At 49.4% G+C, this 12699-nt stretch overlaps 1 protein-coding gene across 1 annotated transcript in view; it reads left to right on the top strand.

The window, feature by feature from the left end:
• Positions 1–12699, top strand: part of TENM4 (teneurin transmembrane protein 4) — a 787800-nt gene that overhangs the window by 467909 nt on the left and 307192 nt on the right. The gene's annotated exons all lie outside the window — the stretch shown is intronic.

Below are 12699 nucleotides of genomic sequence, written 5' to 3'. Positions count from 1 at the left end.
GTCAGATGGAGATAACCAATGGCTTTAATAACCCAGGATATTCTGGGCAGAGGGAAAGCATAGACAAAGGACCCAGGATAGGGAGCTGCTGGGATCCTGGCACCAGCTCTTTTATACCGGGAACATGGCCAGTAAATAGGCATTAACTTTGGAAGAGTGTGGGAGACCACATGGTAAGTGACCTGAGCTCCTCTGGGTGCTGAACTGAAGCTCTCAGGGATTACCCAACACCCCCTCCACCACCATGACAAAGAAAGGTGATTTATCCCTGGCTCCCTCCCCTAACCAGGATCGCTCCCAGCCTCTGCTCTCTTTGAAAACCAGACAGATCTTTGGCCTTGGTGGTTCTCTTCTGGCAGGATCTTGAGCCCTGCATTCTCTGTGACCAAGAGCAAAGCCATCCTCCAGGGCCTTTTTCCTTCTGTGCTCCAGAGAGTGGCACTGTCCTTTTGGTGGTTCCATGCCATTGCACCTTTATACCTTTTAGCCACCCTTGCTTTAAACTGTGCAGAGAAACAGGGACCCTGGAATGGTTTCAGGCCCAGCTCTGTGGCTTACTGGCTATTTATCCTTATAGGACAATCACTGTCCTCTTCAGGCCTCAGTTTCCCTATCTTGCCAACGATGGAGCAATTTCTAAGGTACTCTGATTTTCTGAGTGTTGTATGGGTGCTGACAGGTGTGCTAGTCAGTAGCCTTCTTAAGCTTATTTGGAAAAATATGTATATACATTGGGATATTTTTTGTTCATTTCTAAATAAATAAGCCTTGCAGGTAAAAGAGAAGGCAGGAGGTGAAAGTCCTTAATCTCTCCTCTTGCTAATTAACTGAACAAGAGCAATCATACTCTTGCAAGTTCTGCAGCAGATTGATGGCATTATTGCATTATTGATGTGCAGGGAACATGGGGGACTTCAGCCTACAGCTGTCTGCTCAGCTTCACTCCTCTTTCCTCCGGCTCCCAGGGGACCTCGAGACACTTCAAAGTCCTTCCCTGGGGCCTTGCTCTGAGTGTGTCACTTTAAAGTGAAAAGTGCAAGTGTTAGTCACTCAGTCGTATCCAACTCTTTGCAACCTCATGGACTGTAGCTCACCAGGCTCCTCTGTCCATGGAATTTTCCAGACAAGAATACTGGAGTGGGTTGCCATCCCCTTCTCCAGGGGAACTTCCCCACCCAGGGATCGAAGCTGGGAGCCACTCTAAAGGTTGGTGATAAATGTGTCCCTGAAGGGAGAGTCTCGGTCCTCAGTAGTCTGCGGCTCTGGGTTTGGTGGGTCACAAGTGTCACCCTGCCTGCCACCTTCCTGTCCCCCGAAACCCCAAAGCTAGGGGTCTTCTGTGATCCCAGGGACCTGCTGCCATTGGCACGGACCCAGCCCAACAAGTGAGGATGAGTGGGCCCTGCTCCATTGTGGGCCCAATACTTGTTAAGTTTTGTTTCGTTGTTTTTTCATGGAAAAGTGTGAAATTATTTTAATGGAATCATCTCTGTTGCTTGTCAGTTATAAAAGTAACAGTGCTTGCTAACATTCAAACAGTGCAGAAAGGTAACAAGTGAAGTCCTCGCAACTCTTCCTCCCAGAGATATCCACTTTTAACAGTTTGGTGCAGGGCCTTACAGATGCCTCTTAGGGAGTAAATGCAAGGAGGGTCAGGAGCAAGCAGTACAGACTGCATGAGGGCCTCAGTGCAGCCAGGAGTCCAGGCGTGCTTGCTGAGTCGTTTCAGTCGTGTCTGACTCCTCGCGACCCTGTGGACCGTAGCCCACCAGGCTCTCCACTCTCCGCAGGATTCTCCAGGCGAGAATGCTAGAGTAGACTGCCAGGCCCTCCTCCAGGGGATCGAACACAGAGATCAAACTCGCATCTCTTGTGTCTCCTGCACTGACAGGTGGGTTCTTTACCACTAAAGTCACCTGGGAGTCCCAAGACAGCAGGCCTGCAGTTAAGCCTTCTGAAATCGGGCCCCAGAGATGCAACCCTGGGCACAGGACCTAACCCCCCAGAGCCTCAGCTGCAGCGCAGGTGAAATGGGGAAACCCTTCTGGGGTCACTATCTCCCTTCCCTATCTATACACCTCCATTCCCTTCCACCAACTGAAGGCTTTAAAGACCAACCGACAAAGTAGATTAATTGCTCTGGCTCCTTTTAGAGGCCTACTTCCCCAGAGGCATCTTTGAGAAAGTACTTTAAATGACAAAGGCAGCCCCTCAGGCTCCTGGAGGGTGAAAATGAAGTTTCCTCTGGCAGGAACTGACTCAGCACCCTCCTCTGACGGCTGGCCCTTTGGGAGGCAGCCTTCTGGGAGCCAGGCTGTGTGCTCCACGGGCTCCCAGAGGCCCTATGCCTCCAGCTGTGTCAACTTCTGCCCCAGCTACGATCCCAGGCCCAGGGCTCCCCAGAACAGACCTGCTAAAATCCCCGAGTAAAGAGCAGGGAGGCCACGTGGGGCATCATAGAACACGAAAGGAAACGGGAATCAGCTTTCTTCTGTCATCAAAACCCTAATCCACCCCGGGGATAACCGTCTAGAAGTCATTGATAGATACAAAGAAAGATTTCACTAAAACAACAACTTGTCACAGCTGAGGAGCTAAGGAAGTGGTTGGGATTAAGTAGATCTTTGTTCCTATCCCCACAGAAACTTTCCAAAGGAAATATTAAATGTGCCATGAATTGTCAGTCAGTGGCTCAAATAGTAAAGAATCTGCCTGCAATGCGGGAGACCTGGGTTCAATCCCTGGGTCAGGAAGATCCCCTGGAGAAGGAAATGGCAACCTATTCCAGAATTCTTGCTTGGGAAATCCCATGGATGGAGGAGCCTGGCAGGCTGCAATGAGGTCGCAAAGAGTTGAACACAACTCAATGACTAGCTTTCACTTTTTTCAAAGTCTAAAGTAAAAGGACTTTAAGAGCTTGTTGGTTAATATTTAAGAGGGTCAGAAAATAAATAGCTCAGAGAAAGTTGTCCATTTCTCAAAGCTGAGGTGAGTTAGGAACAGTGGGAGAATTTACATGTGATGAGCAGCTTTGGCATGTCTTTTCTTTACATGCGTTATCTTTTTTGAGCTTCTGTTTGTCTCTGTTCAGCAAACTGAGGCCCCAGGGAGGGTCAGGGGCTTGCCCATGGCTTCACTGCTCCTAAAAGGCATGCAGAGACTCATATCCAAGCCTGTTTGATTCTCGGGCCTCAATTTTCTTCCTTTACCCCCAATTTTTTTGTGTTGTTTTCAGTACCAGATCCTGTTATTTATCTTTTTAGTAGGAAGCTGAAGAAGATAAGGGAAGTCCACCAAAGAAAAGCTGACTAAAAAAAAAAATTACTGGTTGTTAGATTCCTAGTACTCACCTCACAAACCTTGATGAAGCCTCTATTGTGTGAGAGATGTTTAATCTCACTGAATCACGGGATCTCATGGACTCTCACTGAATCTTCCTATCTGTCTTGTGTCATAGCCATTTTTAGTCTCATGGAGGCAATAGCAGGCCCAAGAGGTTAAGTAACTTCCCCTAAGTCACACAGCTTCTAAGTCACAGAACCAGATTTGATTCCCAGGTCTGTTTGAAACCAGAGTGAAATCTTCCCCTTGTTCTTTGGTGAGGACGATGGGAATTTCAAAGATGAATCAGGCCAGTGACGTAGACACTAAATTTTGCTTCTGCTCCTTGAAAGCCAAGCCCTGGATGCTGGGTGATCTGTGGCCTTTTTTTTTTTTTTTTTTTCCCTGGTCCCCCTGCCCCGGGCCTCACCAGATTTCTCAGGCTGGTCACACTGGTCAACATCACTGTTGTTTGGCAGTTTCATTGACTTTCTTAGGTCTTAAGCAGCTGGGCTTATTTTGTTTTGACTTCCAATCCGGCGGAGGAGTGTTTATTTTTCTTTCTAAATGAGAAACACTGCTATGTATGTGAGCTCCTTCCAAAAGTGTTTTCTTAAAACACAACAAAAAATTCAACTTAATTTAGAACCTATCCAGATTCCCCTGAGGGAGTCTGCAGGGTCCTGTTAAGTCAGTTTGTGAAATCGTAAGGCAAAATTGTGCCTGTCTCCTACTATGGAGACGTATGCAATGAGGCTTTTGTCTCCTTCCTCTGTGAATTTCATGGAACCTGATTTAGTTGCTCCATGCCACTGCAGGTACTTGGGGGTCTATATGATGCCCAGGACCCAAGGGTTAAGGACACAGGGGCTTGTGAAGCTTTCAGGCACTTTTGTCTACCACCAGCTCTCTTGCATCAAAAGACTCTTGTTGGTAAATAAATTATTACACCAGCCACGTCAAGAATGTAAGTCCTTAACTCCTAAGAGCAAGACAAATTGATTTCTTCCTTCCCTCCTGCCTTCATCCACGATGACATTTGAAATGTTTGTGGATGTTTTCCTGATGGATGGGGGGTAACAGGCACTGACTCTAAGCAGAAATATCCTCTGAAATAGGTATTTAATTCGTAGGGTCAAAAATCCCTTAAATGAAGCCCTTGGAGTTGCATTTTAGAATCTAGGAATTTTTAGATTTAAGGAATAAAATTCAGTACATATACTGTGTCTTTCCTAACATTCTGAGTGCTGGGCAAGCCCACAGTAATCAAATACCTTGATATTTCTGCAGTCAGATATATGAACAGCTACACTGGTGAGATTTTAAAAAAAAAAAAGGACTCTGAGATCCATGTCCGTTCAGGTCAGGCTTCGCAACCATAACAGTTTTGATAAAACTTTGTCTTAGAAATGAAAAACCTCTGTCTTAAGAGTTTTGAGTTTTTTTGGAATGGTGGCTTATGATGGTGATCCTGAATTGTGCCTTTTCTTAAATAGGTGGAAGGGGTCCCATGATTCAGAAAGGTTAGTAACAGAACAATCATAGAGATTACTAGAAAACTTGGTAACTAGAAGGGAAGCTACAAGGGCTTCCCTTGTAGCTCAGTCAGTAAAGAATCTGCCTGCAGTGCAGGAGACCTGGGTTCGATCCCAGGGTTGGGAAGATCCCCTGGTGAAGGAAATGGCTACCCAGTCCAGTATTCTTGCCTGGAAAATCTCACAGACAGAGGAGCCTGGTGGGCTGCAGTTCTTGGTGTCTCAAAGGGTTGGGCACGACTGAGCGACTAACACTTACTTACTTAGAAGGCATGGTACAGGTGCAGATTGCTGACTGGGAAGCTCCATATTTATCTAACGTGAGTGCTTGGAAAGCCCAAGCCCCTTGAGTATAGATGTGGGGGTTCAGGAGGCCAGTGCCAGCATGTTGGCTGACTTGCAGGCCTAGGAACTCAGGAGGTGAGAGGCCAACTGCTTTATTCTCCAAAGTCTAGAACTCGGCAACACTGAGTAGGAACCTTCCCTGACAGCCCCTTCGGGTGTATGGACACCGCCCCCCAACCTACCCACCTTTCTTTGCTGCCTTGCTGTCTTCTATACAAACCCCTCCTTTGCAATCTAGGGACCTGGTTATTCCCAAGTCTGATTTCTAGGTTCAACCACCGATTCCTTGAGGCAGGCCTTGTCTGATGTTGTGTCTTCAGGGCTGAGCATAAATAGGTGTTGCAGTCAAAACTGAAAAAAAAAAAAAGTTGATATCCTCTCTTCTTCTCTTTTACCAGCTCCCCTCACCGCCCCCCGCCAACACAACGCGTACACACAAACACACACACACACACACACACACAAGCACCATGCTAGGAATGGTGCAGTGGGTCACATGGGCAATATAACCGGAGACCCACAGAGAGGATTTGCCCCAGGACAGTCAAGGGTCAGTGTACATCCCCAGACTCCAGGGCCCTTTCCACCTCACCAGGTACCTCCCTCCGCTAGGACGGCTCTCACCTGCAGCCTCCCACCAGGGACGGGCGGCTGTGCCCCCCGCCCAAGTGGGAGCAGTGGGGCCCCCACACAGGGGTCACTTCCATTTTTCATGCGGTCTACAAAGCCCTTTTTCATATGCTACCTCAGGCAGACTCTGGTGACTCTAATTTAATTGCCACATTGGCTTTCTTAGGAGGTAAGGCTTCTTCCTGACCTTGCAAAATAAACAGGTCACATTTTGAGTTAATGTAACCAAACGTCCTGGGAGAACCAGGGCCCTCTAATTAGTCACTCACGTGACACGATCGCAGACTCTTTGCAGCTCCCTTTCCACTAATTTCCCCAAATGCCATTGCATTAAAAGGTACAGAAATAACATTTTTGGTGTCTGGCTTGATTGGATCTAGGAATTCCTGGATCACCCCTCGAGGAAGGCACGGTAGCCCTGCGTCTGGACTGTTTCCACCTGGAAACTAAGCCTGGATTGTGTCCCTGTGGGAATGTTTGTGGCTTGCTCCATGGGGCCCTTGTGGACACCAGGCCACATCTTCAGGCATCTCCTGACAGTTAAGGGCTCAGAATATTGAAGAGGCGCCAGGACGAAAGCCAAGGAGAGCTTGGGAAAGTAGTGTGTCTCACGTTTGGTAACCCTGGCACTCCCCGAGCGCGTTCACATCCGCCATCTCCCGGGACCCAGAGCTCAGGGCGTGAGGTTGGCCAAACCTGGAGAAGCACCAGGTAGGAGAGACAGGAGAAGCTGGGCCAGCTTTGGGCCACTTTTAGCTCTGTCCTCAGCTGGTTGATCCACACTCTGAGCCCCGCCGGCATCCACATAAGCTGAGTTTTCCAGCTGTAACCCCTCCTGGAGAGGCCTCCTGATAATCTTGCCTGAGTCGTCCTGGAAACCTGCTTGGGGAGACCTGTGCGCCTTGGGACAGCAGACCTGGCTTCCGAGCCCAACTCTGCATCCGATCTGCGGCGTGACCCCCACCTGCCCAGTCCTTTGGTTCCTTGGCTGTCTCGGCGGGGTGGTGGGAGGACTTGATCAGGTCAGCATTACCCACACTGGTTCCTTTGTGTGTCAGAGTCTGCAAGATCCCAGTGCCCACTCTATGCCATTTCCTCTCCTTTAAACTGCCTCCTTTCTTGAACTTTTTCTTAAGCTAAGTGAATTTATTTTAAAAAGGAAATTGTATATTACTGCAGCAATTTATTTGCCATAAATAGAGGGTAGCTGTAAAAACTAAATACCGTGGTGAGATAAAGCCCGCTCTAGAACGCCGAGCAGAGATTTACTTCTCTTTGTTAAAGAGGGACATTGGCAAGTGTTAGGTGTTAAAAACCTACCAGTACCAAACAGAGACTTCCTCCTCCTTATCAGAAGCTTGCAAGAGGATGGAGGCTGTCCTCCATGTGAGCAAATGTCAGCTCACTCATTCACCACCTAAAACCATGTCCGTGAGATCCATGGTTCCATGGCTTTTTCTAGAACTCTGTGTAGGCTTTCAATGCTATACCCCACGGCCTGCTCACCTTGAGAGTGAATATCTCTTGCTGTTCCCAGAACCTCCTGTCCCTCCCCTTCCTAAGTGTGGTCTTTTCTAAGCAAGCTGTTCCCACCTTCCTCTCCTGCCCTCTGCCCCCATCATCAGGTCTGAACTGGGTGGTTTGCACTCAACTGGATTCCCCGTTACTGGTTAATAGCTCCCAGTTTGGACCAGAAACCCAAGTGACTTTCGCTTCTCCCCTTCCTCTCCTTTCCCTTCTCTTCTGTCTCCTTCTGAACTGTCATTATTGATACGGGTGTTTGAGATCGAACGACTTAAAAAACATTCCCTCTGCTTTAAATGGCCTAAAAGGACTGAAGCCAGAACGAAAACAGAAATGGCCCAATATGGAGCCGTGGGAGGGAGAGACAGGTTATGGAGGCCTAGAGATCCTTCTTGTGCTGTGCGCCCTTGGGAAACATGCTGAGCCTCTCTGGCTCTCAGTCCCCTGCTCTGTGAAAATGGATATTGGTTTTAATAGTACTTCACAGAATTGTTGTGTCTGCGAGAAACTATAAGCAAGCCTTCTAACACAGTGATTGCTACATAAGAGGTGCGCAATGAATGTTCATGTTCTCACTCCCTTTCTAGAACCCAGAAGGTTTTGGCAGAAATCTCTGTAAGGAAGGCAGATTCCTATACTCTCACGACCACTCCATGGCCCGGAGGAGGTACAGCAGTGAGCAGCTCTGTCCTGGAGTCCTGAGCTTTAATCCCCCTCCCCCTCCTGGATGATTTGCAGAGACTTAGGGTGGGAGAGTGAGCCCGAGGCACCAGCTAAACAAACATAGCATGGGGATCCTAGAAACAGAAACCCCACCCTCCGTGTGGGGCTCCCTGCACTGCCGCTGTTCCCCAGGGACGTTCCTGGAACCACGTGTGCTGCTCGGTACCAGGTCAAACACGGTGATGCCTTTTCCTTCTGGTCAGTGGGCCTACCCCACCACCACCCCCAACCCCCCTCCCCGAGTTGAAAGGAGAAGGAATGACTGGTAATTCATTTACGCTTCACTCCCTCTCTCCTGACGGATCGTATTTCTACAGATAACTCTGGGAAGCTCTTGCACGGGCTAACAATAATACATATATTTGTACTTCCAGAAACCCCTTTTTGGTCGCCACAGCAGAGACTGTGGGAACATCTACACCTGATAGGAGCCAAGTTCCTGTCCCTGTTAACTGTGTGACCTCCCCTCTCACTCATTTGCCCATCTGTAAAGCAGATGGATAGCAGTGTAGAGTCGTTGCAACCGTGAGACGGGATAACATCCGAGACACTGAGCTTACAGGGGATGCTGAGTGTTGACTGGTCTCCCCTTCTAATCTGGGGCAAAGAATGAAATTTGTTTCCAGTTGGTGAGAAGGTTTCCTGATCAGAATTGAAGTTGGGATCACTTCTCTGCTGTCATGGGCTTCCTAGGTGGTGCTAGTGGTGAAGAACCCGCCTGCCAATGCAAGAGACTTAAGAGATGCAGGTTCAGTCCCTGCATGCCCCCTGGACGAGGGCATGGCAACCCATTCCAGCATTCTTGCCTGGAGAATCCCATGGACAGAGGAGCCTGGGGGGCTGTCATCCGTAGGGTCACAAGGAGTCAGACACGACTGAAGCGACTTCATGTACACTCACGCACGTGCTGTCAACCTGAGAATAAGCAGAAAATGGAAGTTGAGATAATACTTGCTAGTTTTGCAAGATCCTGCTCCCCTTTGCCACAATGTTTACGACTATGTCCTCTCTCCTCTGGACTACTGCGGTAGCATCCTCAGGGGCCTCCTCCCTGCCTCCCATCTCTTCCTTTAATCCATCTCTACTGTCCCAGGGAGATCTTTCCAGAACACTTGCAGGAACGCTTCTTGTTTCCCATCACTGGGGACTCGGGACCCATCTCCTCAGATGGAGCCCAAAGACCCTTCTCACAGAGGCCCTCCTGCCCTCTCAAGCCACTTGCTTCTGTGGTCCTACTAGGGACCTGCGACTACAGCACACTAAGATGGCTTTTGAGGGGACAGAGGACAATCCTGGCCCCAGAACAGGGCCTGGGATGAATAGCTGCCATCTTGGGAGCAAAGCTTTCAGAACACAATTCATTGATTTAGAGGGAAAACTGCTGAAGCTCTTTCTGATTTGGAATGATATGGGAAGAAATGAAACATGTTTGCCCTTCAGAACCAATTCAGTTCAGCAAATTACTACTAAAGACCTACTCTGTGCAGGGCCCAGAGGGAATAGAAAGCATCAGCTCACCTGTTGGATATTGAGGAAAGAGGTGCACGTCTGAGCAACTCCACCCTAAAACAGGCATCAGTGAGGGCAGCAGGCGGGGGGCAGTATACCAGGGTGAGGGGCTGCAGAGCTTTCATGCAGACTGGGAGGCTCAGAGGCTTATCCTGGAGAAAGAGGGAAACTCTCAAAGAGCTCTGCCCAGAAGTGAGCTGTAGTTTGATGGCTCTTTAGGCCTTCAATGGACTGAATTGTGTCTCCTCCCCCAAATTCATAAGCCCTAACCCACCATGTGGCCGTATAGAGAAAAGGTCCTGTAGGGAGGTAACTGAGGTTCTATGAGATCTTAAGGGCAGGGCCCTGATCTGAAGAAACTGGTGTCCTTATAAAAGAGGAAGAGGCCCCAGAGCATGCTCACTCTCTCTCCTCAAACATTCGTTCATTCACCCATCCATCCATCCAGCAGACTTTTCCCATGTGCTGTGTGTGGGGCCCTGTGCTGGGGAGTTCTGTTTCCTCCGTGTGTAGCCGCGTGGTAGGGGACAGAGGAGGCGCGCTGCACTGGGCAATGGTGGAGGGCGAGGCTGGCTTCTTCTGGAGCTAAGGCCCCGCTCCCTCCTACCCGCTTCCCACTGTCGGGGGCAGCCTCTCTACAAGACTCGATTTTCCTGGGCTTTCAGGTGGGGATGGAGTGAGCGGCGTGGACTGAAGGTAGGTGTGCCCCTCTGCACACCTCTCATTCAGAGCCCAGCGAGAGGGGGTGAGCATGGCAGGTGCAGCCTCGGGAACCAGAAAGGGCCCGACACACCTCTGGACTGTGACTGCGCACCTGCAGGGTGCCAGGTGCTGTGCTAGGTGCTTCTCCTGCCCCACACTCCCGAATCCGTCCGGCTGACAGGCTCTGGAGCAGACGATTTAAGAGTGTAGGTTTGAATGTTGACCCCGCCTCAGCCAGCTGAGATGTGTAGCACGTGATTAACGTCTCAGTTTCTAGTTTTCCTCATGTGTAAACAGGAATCATAACAGTTTCTACTTCATAGTGTTGTTAGAATTCAATATGAAATCATGTATGTGAAGTACTTAGCAAAGTACTCAGTTATTATAAATTCTTAAATGGAAGAAAATGTGTAAATGGAAACGCTGTTACTGTGATCCTTATTGTCCTGGTTATTGTTTCATGGAACATGCCCTCAGAAAGGCTCAGTCCCCTGCCCAAGGCCACACAGGTAGGAATGGGCATCTTGCATCCCGAAGCAGGAACGCCTGGCCCAGCCATCCTCTTCCCCACAGGCTGCCCCTCCTCCCTGACAGCCATCACCCCTCTTTCCTGACAATCCCTAGGAAGCCAGAGGCCTTGGGAAACCTTCCCAAGAGATCAGAGATTTCTTTCGTCCTCACCTTCCCGCCCCCCACCCCCCGCACCGAGCAGGAGGCTGCAGACACATTTTGGCAGCAGTCCCCGACCCCTGGCCAGAGCCCCCCAGAATGGAAACCGCTGAGTTGCACTCCCGCTCTTAGCTCTTTTAGGAGGCCCCATGAGCCCCTGCATGGGTGACAAGATGATGCATGAGGTCCGGCCAAGCAGCTTATTTGTCTGAGCTGGTGATGGCCATTGTCCCAAGTTGGGTTAATGGTAAGGGGCAGTGGCCCTTTAAAGCCCGGACAATGGGCAAGCTTCTCAGGTCACCAAATCACTCAGCAAATGGCCCAAGTCCCTCGGAGCGCAGAGGCCTCAGCCCCCCTCCGCTCTGTGCTAACCCTGCTCTTCATCTCGTGATGAAGCCACCCCCACTTAGCAGGGAGGAACTCTCGGAATAATGGGGGAGAAGGACTCAAAGAGCATTCGCGTGACAAAGGACTTCAGAGGAGGAAACTGAGACAGAGATAGGACAAGGGATCATTCAAATCTGCCTTCCCACTCGGCCCGTGCCTTCCCGGCCCTGCACCCCTGGATGCATCGAGCCCACAGTGACTAGACGGTTTGCCCAGCAACCCCTTTCACCCCTGAAACCTAACACTACAGATTAGAACTCAGGTGTCCTAGGGAAGCAGTCAGGACCTCTGAGAATCTACCCCTTTCCCTCCTTCTTGACCCTCTCTGACCCTCCCCTGACTCTGACTCCAGTAGGTTCATCAGGTGTCCTTCACTCCCTCTTTCAACCAAAACAGCTTCCTTTTATCAGATGCCTCCATTTGCTTCTGAGTAAGATCCTCTTACCTAGTCATGCATGGATGTGAAAGTTGGACCACGAAGAAGGCTGAGCACCGAAGAATTGATGCTTGTGGAACTGTGGTGTTGAGAACACTCTTGAGGGTCCCTTGGACAGCAGGGAGATCAAACCATTCAATTCCAGAGGAAATCAACCCTGAATGTTTATTGGAAGGACTGATGCTGAAGCTCTAGTGCTTTGGCCACCAGATGCAAAGAGCTGACTCATTGGAAAAGACCCTCATGCTGGGAAAGATTGAAGGCAAAAGGAGAAGGGGGTAGCAGAGGATGAGATGGTTAGATAGCATCATTGACTCAGTGGACATGAATTTGAGCAAACTCTGGGAGGTGGTGGAGAACAGAGGAGTCTGGTGTGTTATAGTCCATGGGGTCACAGAGTCAGACGCAACTTAGCGATTGCAAGGAACAACAAATATCCTCTTTAAAAAAACACTTCTAATATGAAACCTGTTTTTTTCAAAGTACGAAAAATACTGATTTAAATCAGCCCTTTCCTGAGAGGAGTTTGGGGGAGAAGGAAAGCGTGTGTATGTGTGGCTGAGTCGTTTTGCTCTGCATCTGAAACTTTCACCACATTATTAATTGCATATACCCCAATACAAAATAAAAAGTTAAAACAATCCACCCCTTCCGTGTGTGAAGGGATGCAGAGCTGGACTTGAAGCCAGGTTTTCTGATTCCCAGTTCTGACTTTCTCACAGCGTTTGGACTCACTGATACACTCTACAGAGATTTCGTAAGCACCTGCTGTGTGCCTAACACTGAAGTAGGTCCCAGAGTATGGCCCGAGGAATATGAAGGCCCTGCCCTCTAGGAGGGGCCCAAGTACTAACATCCGGGCTGGCCAAGGGATCACGAATGCAAGTGTGAGACATGCCCACTGACTTTGGCATCTCG

The sequence above is a fragment of the Moschus berezovskii genome, chromosome 25 (assembly GCF_049115385.1).
Source record: "Moschus berezovskii isolate FMDL1 chromosome 25, NW_MosBer_1.0, whole genome shotgun sequence".
Lineage (NCBI taxonomy): Eukaryota > Metazoa > Chordata > Mammalia > Artiodactyla > Moschidae > Moschus > Moschus berezovskii.
This window is presented reverse-complemented; position numbering and strand designations above follow the sequence as displayed.